The 9,774-nt window shown below is 43.6% G+C and overlaps 1 pseudogene; it reads right to left on the reverse strand.

Annotated features, from left to right (window-relative positions):
- Nucleotides 1–2,480: 2,480 nt before the first annotated feature.
- Nucleotides 2,481–9,424, reverse strand: LOC146890281 (EKC/KEOPS complex subunit Lage3 pseudogene; annotated as a pseudogene).
- Nucleotides 9,425–9,774: the final 350 nt, after the last annotated feature.

Raw genomic sequence — 9,774 nt, forward strand, 5'->3', positions numbered from 1 at the left:
TGTGTTTGCTTCACTGAGCAGTCCGTAACAAGTTGAGAAGAATCTAAGAATTCTCTTGTTTTCATTTCCCATACTTTATCTCATTTTAACCTGTTGCAACATTCAGCATGTGATCAGTCCCAGAGGTGGCTGTGGTATCCATCCTGGGCAGAAGGAGGGCACCTGGAGGCTGCGACTGGTTGGCGTTGTTTGACCAGCTACGGGCTGGGTACTAGGCTCGGTTTCACCATCTCCTGGGATTCCCAGTGTGCAGGTCTCTGTCCTCTCCTGCCTGGCCCACAGCTCCCTCTTGTCACATCGCACACCTGTGCTTTCCCACTTCCCTCGGGATCCACTTCTCACATAGCAATCCGAGTGGGAGTTTTCAAGACTCTCCCTTGGATGACATCACTTCCTGCACAGAGCCCATGAGGTCTCACTGTAGTTAAAATAAAATCCAAACTCCTTCCTTGATCTCACCCTTCCCCTTCTCCTTTCCCACCTCCCTTCCCTCATTCCAGCAAACACACTCTCTTTCTATTATTTCATGGCCCACCAAACTTGCTCTCTGCTTGGAAGGGTTCTCCTCACAGGTGGGTGACTCACTACTCATGAAGGAGTCCACTCAAACACCATTTCAGCAGTGGCCTTCTTCCTCCTCATGCTCCGTGGTGGGTACCCTCATCCTCTGCCATTGTTCCCCACAGCCTTTGAACTTGCTTGCTCACTAGGATGCCTTGCTCACTGTCTGCTCTTTCCCTACATCAATCACTTCTTCGGTGGAACTTTGTTTTGAGCTCTTCTATATCCATAGTGCCTTGCCTAAAGTTGGTACCTACAGAGTGAAAGAATAAATGGACGAGTATGTTCCAGTGTTGAGTCCAGCCCTAGCAGCTTCTTGTTAGGGAAATTTTTTGTAGCCTAATAAAAAAATATTGTCAAGTTAGATATTGATACCAGGTACATAGCAAGGGTCACACCTGCTTTATATGATGTCTGTCTGATTCTAATCATTGCTGGAAGTATTCTGGAGGGATGCTCGAACCAGCCACTTCCACGCTCAGTTCTCATACATGGTAGTATAGCCACCTCAGTCTTTACCTCTCCCTGCTGTGTACTAATAGGAAGATGAGTCGCAATTCATAGGTTACAGGTTTCTATGGGGACCTCATAGCACAGTGTACCTGGTTATAAATGACCAGCCTTTCCGTAAGTGTGATTAAAGACTTGACTGTTTCAGCCTTTTGATTTAGAGAGACTAGTTTTTCCCAATTCTCTCTCTCTCTCTCTCTCTCTCTCTCTCTCTCTCTCTCTCTCTTCCATTCTCTCTCTCTTTTTTTCTTTCTTTCCTGTAGGCAGAGTTTTCCTGTCCTGTAGTCACTCTCAAATAAACACACAGAAACTTATACCAATTATGAATGCTCATCTAATAACTCAAGCTTATTACTAACTAGCTCTTACATTTTAAGTTAACCTATATTCCTTATTTACTCTCTGTCACATGGCAGTACCTTTATTAGCATGGCATACTTATCTCCTGCTCCTTCTGACTCTACCCTTTTTCTTCCAGCATTCTGTTTGGCTCCCTACCTGTTTATTCTGTTCAGCTATTGGCCTGAAGTTTATTAAACCAACCAGTGACAAATATTCACAGTGTACAAAGGCATTATCCCACAGCATTTCCTCTTTTTTGTCTAGTTAAAAAGGTTTTTAACTTTAACATAGTTAAAGTCTATACAACAAAAGCAGTTATCAAGTAAGTGGCTTCTGGGGCAAGAAAACTCAGCCTACATATTCCTGTGTGTGCTATATATGTAAGTGCTATAGATCCACAGTGAACATTCAATCTGTTTGTTGCAACCAAACATGACTTCTCTTCCTTATTCTGGCTCATGGTTTCAGAGTATTTCAGTCCATCACAGTGTGGAGGATGGGATGGTGAAAGCCTACAGTAGTCTCTTTGCACTGCACCACTGCTGGAGAGAAAGAGAGAGAGAGAGAGAGAGAGAGAGAGAGAGAGAGGGAGAGAGAGAGAGAGGCGAACAGGTACATAATCCTCAAAAGCTCACCTCTAGTTTTGTACTTCCTATAGCCAGACCCCACTCCCTAGAAGCCCCAGAGCTCCACTCCCTAGACGCCCCAGAGCCTTGGAACACAGTGTCCCTAACTGGGAACAGGTGTTTAAAACATGAACCTGTGGGGGACATTTCATATTCAAACAGTAACACTCTCAACGTAATTGGGAACTCATAAAGGGAACTGAGGAGAAAGGAAACATTTTCTAGTAATAGTAAGACAATCAATCTCAACTTTCACATAGCTTTGGTTGAAAAAAAATCACATGTAGAAACAACACAGACTTCATCAATTGAAGAAAAGGAAAAGTCTGAGGTAAGTGTGGCACAACCCTAGGATGGAATACTATCAGTTCCTTTTCTTTTCTTTTCTTTTCTTTTCTTTTTTTTTTCAGATTAGAAGCACAGCTTTATTTTCTTCAGCAACACACATTTAAGCACCAGGTGAACCAAGTAGCCTCTAAGTACCTGAAGACCAAGTCAGGCAAAAAATATTAGGCCCCGCATTTAAGTAGCAGCTTCTATTACTGGAATCCCTTCCCTAGAATTGTACTGCTTAGGAGGGACCGGACATAAGGTCAAACCTGAGCGCCTTCTCTTAGGCTTAACGAGAAACTGGGGACCCAAAGCGCAGTATGGTGTTCACCACTAAGGAAAGCTGGTTAAGAAAGCTCATGATGGAAATTCTGAGGAGGCGAGAGTCTTCCCGAGACCCAGAGGACTTCCAGCACGCAGCTGCTCACTTTAAGCTCCTTCCCCAACAGTCCTTGGTGCGGTTCGGTATCAGGAGTTAGGGACCCACAGGCGATTTCTGCCTCCAAAGAGGTCGGGAAAGGCGCTGTAAGGGCGAATCTGTGATGTCGGATTCCCAGCCTTTGGATTAAAGGCATAGTGCTTTTGCTCGAACGGGAGACTTCCGGTGCTCGTGCAACAGGGCGAGCTCCACTGGGAGCAACTGCCACTGTCACTGAGCCTGCATCACCGGGGACAATGGGGGCTAGTCGGGAAATCCACGCCATGTGCAGTGTGGCTTAACCCTCTATGTGCTCCTGCACGGCTGCCTCTCAGTTCTTACAAAGAATGATAACCACTTACTGATTAAAAGTTATCAATGTTTTCTTTTGGTTTTCTGTTGTTGGCACCAGACACCAGCCCTGTGGGGTTATGTGTGCTCGTCAAGCCCTTGACACGAAGTTATGGCCCTTGGGCCTTCCATGTTGCACTGTTGAATATAAAGAAAAAAATGTTATCTGAAATGTTTTATATATGAACTTATTTGTATAAAACAAACATATTTATAGCATTCATGTATTAGTATAAATACAGAGAGATACAGGGAAGGATATACACCAGCTTATTAAAATATGTCATTAGTCAATCGGGAAAGACTGTGGTGGAAACCAGTTGTTACATTTCCTCTATAAATATTGTTCATGCTTTAATGGTTCCAATAAATGCATTGTTTTTGAGTAAAAACACATCAAAGAACAGAATTCAGCAAAGTATGACTAGAATGGGACACAGAGTCCAGGCAGACAACACTGTCAGGGTCTTCAGCCACTAGTGAGTTAACCTTCTTCTCTTGCCCCATATCCCCTGGTGGGCTCAGCTCTGGTTCACAAATCCAGTTATTAAGAATAGATGGCAAGCTGCTGGGGACTGACCCTAAGGCCACAGTCCAAGAAGAGAGCTCAGAGAGAGCCCCTTCCTAGGGGTGATTTATCACAATGCCGTTTTGGAAGACTGTAATATTGGCTGCAACATAAATTGCACAATAAGGGAAGAGCTAAATAAATGATGACATGCTCACTTGGAAACTTTACGAAAATGGAAGCAACTTTATCATAACCCGGAAAGTATTATTTAAAAAGCGCAATATAAAAAAGTCAGCTACATTCTATGAGGGCGAGGATATAAAATTGGTCAGAAAAAATATAGTCCTATAAAGAGATATATCCAATAGATTAAAGAAACTTACAGTGGTACTTAGAGCACCTTGGCATCAAAGACACAGAGAGTAAATGGAATAGGTACTAGTCCTTCTAAGAAAACCACCCCCAAATGTGTGGGCAGCTACAGAATATCAGTTTTACATTTATCTTAAAATTATTTTGCAGGTTAACACTTTGGCCAGATAAGCCCTACAGTACCACCTCTTTGTCCCTCCTCACTCTACCAATTGCATCGGAAGAAGGAGTCCGTGTATTTTGAGAAGAAAAAAAACAAAGGCTCTTTTGTTTGATTTGTAAACTTGGTCCCTTTCTTGTGATGTCTCAGGGGAAGGTGCTCTCTACTAGTACTAAATGTCACCCGTCAATGTAAAATCTAGGTCAAGTTGTTTAAAAGTCTATTTAAATGCAACTATAAGAAGCTGGCCTATGGAAAGCTGTAGGCAGAACGCTGAGCTCAGAGATGGAAGGAATTATACTCACTGATGCATGCTTATATGCATTCACTTACACGTATTATGTGCAGACCACTGGGTGGGGCTGCGGGTGTGTAAACTTAGTAAAACCAATCAGGTTTCCTCCATCAACAACTGTGGCTGAAGGACTGTGACTGAAGAAAGGAATTATGGGGTAAGGAGGAAGGTAAGTCCTATCCTTTTAAGACAGTAGCCTAGACTCCAAAATAGAAGCCTTCCTGAAAACACCAGCCTGCATAGTGCTGGCTACTGAAAGGCAAAATCATGCAGGGGCTGAAAACAGCTTTTATGTTGTTGAGTCAAGCCTCAGCTCTATCAGGAGCTATGTGACTTGGATCAAATTCATGAATCTCTGCAGGAATGGTTTCTAATAGTGGACTAAAGAGATCACAGCATTAGGAATCTCACCGGGCAAGAGCTGGGATTCCAGTAGAAATTGTTCATTCAAGCTTTGGTGAAAGACCTGGTCCTTAATTGTAGCTAAAAAGATAGGCAGGAGCTTTAGTACTGTTCAAGAGCATCCTGACCGGCCATTCCAACCAGAGCAAGGCGGGCATTAGGACACTGCTATGCAATATAGCACATCCTCTATTTCGGCACGGGATCTTTCTCTGCAAAGTTTGGGCCTACATTCATGAATGTGTCATGAACGTGTCGTCAGCTTCCTGTTCTTCAAATTCCTGAAACATTTCCAGATTGGCCTCTGGAGCAAGTTCTCTCCACGGGCCTGTGGGGGTGTGAAGAGCAGGGATCTTACTCATGAGGGAGTCATTCTGCCCTCCCATGATGTGACACAAATTAAAGAGAAGTTGTGGGGCTTCTGCCTGCTCCCAAGGGCTCCTCCAGTCAGGGCTTCTTGACAGCGTTGTGGTTTGAGTTGTCATCGCAAATAACGGGCTCATTTCTCAACCCTGTGGCTGCGTCCCAGCAGGGCTGTGGGAACAGTGCCTGTGGAACAGAAAGAGGCCAGAAGAAGACCTGGTCAGGGACCGGGGTGGGGCAAAGGCACCTAATGGACAAAACTCCGATGGTTCCTTTGTTTTCCAGACCAGGAGGCGGCTGCCTCAGCTGCTCTTGTATAACCATAGGTGGGTTCTATTCCAAAGTAATGTCTGAGTTCCCATAGCAGTTACAAAAAGCCCCAATTTCCAGAGCTAAAAACGCACTCACCAGCAGAACGTTGCATTGAGTTCGAGATGCCCTGTACAAATCAGTATTTGATCAAGGCCGATTCTAGCCACTTCACACAGAAGAAGCTGAGAGACGGGCAGATGAAGGGGTTTTATACGTTTACAAAACCAGCGTGGACAGGAACCAGTTTCGAGTCCTGACTGTAAAGTGTTGGGCATTAGGTCTTTCTCTCTGCGGTGTTGCCTCCTGTTAAAAGGCTGAGACCTCAGCAGGCCACCTGAGCTAAATGAGACCTGAGAGGGAGTCTTCAAGAACTTGACTTCAGAGAGGTTACCCAGAGTTCCCTGTTTTGTTGGTCTGAGCCACAAACTAGGAGGCCCTTCCATGGAACTGGCTTCTGGCTGAGTCCGGGACAGTAGGAATTTTATTGCTTTGCTCTTAAGACAGAGACTCTTTCGTGGTGGTTCTCTCTCATCTTATCCAGAGGAGCGGGGGATGAGAAACAAGACAAGGTAGAGATGAATGGGACGATGGAGCAGCACATCCCAAGCCCGTATCTCCACCCCAGCTGTCAGGGGTTGGTCCTTCTGAGTCAAAGGCCAGTTTTCAGCGCATCCTATGCAGATGAGTCCACCAGGAGCGTGGTTTCCTACATGGGGCCACATAACTGAATATTGGAGTTTTGAAAACAATTGGCCAACAGTCAGATTTCTGAGTATATACTGACCGAAAATTAATTCAAAATCAAACAAGCAATGAGTTTGACATGTTCTTGTCAGTGCTCACCCATGTTGCTTCAAATGACTTTACTTCAGTCTTGGTCTGAGCACACAGGTACACTTTGCTCTACCCCAGTGTTCCCAACCTTCCTAATGGTGCACCCCTTTAATATGGTTCCTCATGTTGTGGTGACACCCAGACATTTCATTGCTATTTCCTAACTGTAATTTTGCTACTGTTATGAATTGTAAAGTAAATATCTGACAATGCAGGGTATCTGATATGTGACCGCTGTAGGCTCATGACCCACAGGTTGAGAACCTCTGCTCTACAGTCATACCACGGAACACCCAAGAGCACTGCCTAAAAAACCTTGACTTGGATTCAAAATTATTGTGTGTTTTAAATGACAGCATTGGGGCTGGAGAGATGGCTCTGCAGGTAAGAGCACTGGCTGCTCTTCCAGAGGACTCAGGTTCAATTCCCAGCACCCACATTACAGCTCACACACTGTCTGTAACTCCAGTTCCAGGGGATCTGGCACCCTCACATAGACATACATGCAGGCAAAAGACCAATGCACATAATACATAAGTAAATAGCAAATAAATAAATAAACAAATAAACAAATTGCAATGTTTATACTATACAGGGTTTTCAGCTCTTACAAATACACAGCGGCTTAATCATGGAAGGGAAGAGTATTGATACCCCCCAGCCATCATTCCTAAGCATGGCAGCATGCTATGTTTTGATTTTAAGTGTTTGATTTTAAAAAAATGCCATTTGTGTTGTTAACTTGAGTTTCACAGAATGCCCTAAATGGATTTTGTAGAATTGGGACAGGGTTCCCAGCAAGTTCCAAGACAGCCCTATGCTCCCTTCCACTGCCTTCTATTCTGCATATATGTGAAGATGTGATTGCAGCCTTGATGATTAGAAAGTCAAGGTGTCCATGAGAGCTGGAATTGCTGAAGATATTCTATGTCCTACACTATCCAGTATTCAGCTAAGATTTAACTCTTATAAGAAATAGACACATCTATCTCATTATCATGATTTTTTTGTCTTTATTAAATGGTACAATTATCTTTATATAAAAGACTATTTTGTGGTGTAGGAGGTCCTTCTGTATTTCTGTTGCTTTCATTGGTTAAATAAAGAAGCTGCCTTGGCCTTTTGATAGGGCAAAACTTAGATAGGCGGGGAAATAGAACTGAATGCTTGGGGGAAGAAAACGGGATAGACAGAGCCGCCATGGAGCCAGCCGCCAGGCTAGACATGCTGAATCTTTCCCAGTAAGCCACACCACAGGCTGCAATGCTGACCTTCACGCACATAGGTCCCTCTATGTCAGCTCACTGTCCGTTAGGCTCCCCAGCTCCTTCACATTCTATCCCAGAGAGCTGGGAATGGGCTGGATTTCTCCCTCACGTTCTTTATACTTGACCTGAAATGTTTATGTCTCATTAAGCAGGGAATAAAGGTAGCCTTTCCTTACTGCCTTCTAGGAGGGGCAGGAAAAAAACAGGCTTCAGATTCAGCCACTTTGTAGGTCCCTCTACACACACTGAGAGGAAGCTCAGATAGGAGGGTCTGAGAGGCTAGCTGCAGCATTAGCCTTTCTGGGCTGGAGTAGGAACACGTGGCCTATAATTATAATGGTTATTTAAATTTACGTATTTTTACCCAAGCAACTTTTTAAGGGGTATGTACAAATATGTATGATACAGACATACTATACCTATGCATACATCTATATGTTTATGTATATATGCCTTTGTATATTTATGGTGTCTATATATACTGTAACATATATGCAACATACATTACCACTTAGTCAATAAATATACAAATGAATAACATAATATATTCCGAACAGGTATGCAATAAAGAAAGGGTATGGGTATAGTTATATTCATTTACCCTTTTTTTAAACAATCTTATAAAGTCTTTCTTTTACAACTACAATAATTAACTATATAAATGTTATATAATGATATAAATGTTACTTAATGATATAAATCAAATATTAAGGCCACTTAGACTACCTCAACATCAATAAATAAGTACATCTTAATTTAACATTTATAAAAATCCTTTTTAGTAATTTTCGTGATGATTTCCATGTCTCAGATGGGATCATGAGGCCAAAGGACTTGGTTCTGTAGCTTGCAAAGGTCAGTCAGCTGATCTGAGGAAGAATGGAAGCTGTTTTAGCTCTGGGGGGCAGGCTCCAGCTAACTACCGACATCAAATTTTGTGAATGCAAGGTGTGAATGTATCTGTGACAGTGAGCACTTGGTATTCTCATTGTTGAAGAAATGGAGTAAAAAGGAGCAGGGGCAGCATGGCCCGCGGTCAAGGAAACTTGGGAAGCCCCATGGCCGTGTATATGTTCTGTGTGGGAGAGACACTGCTTCTGTTCTTTCTTCTTCATAGCAGAGCCCTGCACATGGTTCCAATGGCAAATTCCTCAGTGGGTTCAGGTGTAGTTCTCATCATACTTTCCAGGAAACCAGACATTGTGCAGAAAGTTCTAGAAATGACATTTGCTGGGGTTTTGCGTGATGGGAAAAAGCCGTCTTCTGCTATTCTACACCAGAAATGTCTGATAGGCTAATAAATATGTCTGTCAGAAATCTGATTGAAGGGATCCACAATCAGAGCCTCATGTCTTTGGCCTGTCTTTACCCCTGAAGCTGTGATTAGATGGCTGCATCTTCTGCCTCCTGCTCTATGTCTGTGTATGTTCAAGCATAAGTCGTAACTGCTGCGCTACCCCAGAGGCACTAAGGATGCACAGTGGACCACGCCTGCTGCCTCTCTCTCATTGCTCATTCTACTCTGGGCCATCTCGTTTCAGTATGGCCTTTAGCGCCTTCTTAAATTTCATAAACCCCAAGTTGTACAAATATTGGTGTAAAAACGCATCACAGTTAACCACACTTAAAAATAAATAGTAGGATCTCATTGTCTAGGTCTGACTGGCCAGGAACGATGTAGACCAGGCTGTCCTTGAGCTTACAGGGATCCTCTTACCTCTGCTCCCCGAATGTTGGGACTGCAGGTGCAGGTCATCATGACTGGCCATCATTCTTAGAAAATCTAAGTGTCTCACACCCTTCCATCCCTTTTTCTGCCTACTTCACACACACACACACTACGCTACCAGCTTCTAAGACTCTCTGCTCCCACTCAAGGAAGATGTGAGCGAGCGGACACAGGCATATGCCTTTCGTCAAGGAGTTATTGTAACAAGTAGGGTCAGTACTTCACTGTGAAGGAAGTCTGTTTCAACAACTTCAGGATGCAAATCTGCAACTCGTGAAAGATGTAACGTAGCTGGAATGTGTCGCCGAGGCCAGCCGAGATTGAAGCAGCAGGCCAGAGCTGATAACCCTCTGATCACTTCCAGGTAGGCTTAAAATCGCACTTCTGCTG

This window comes from Myodes glareolus, chromosome 22, assembly GCF_982192425.1.
Source record: "Myodes glareolus chromosome 22, mMyoGla1.1, whole genome shotgun sequence".
NCBI lineage: Eukaryota > Metazoa > Chordata > Mammalia > Rodentia > Cricetidae > Myodes > Myodes glareolus.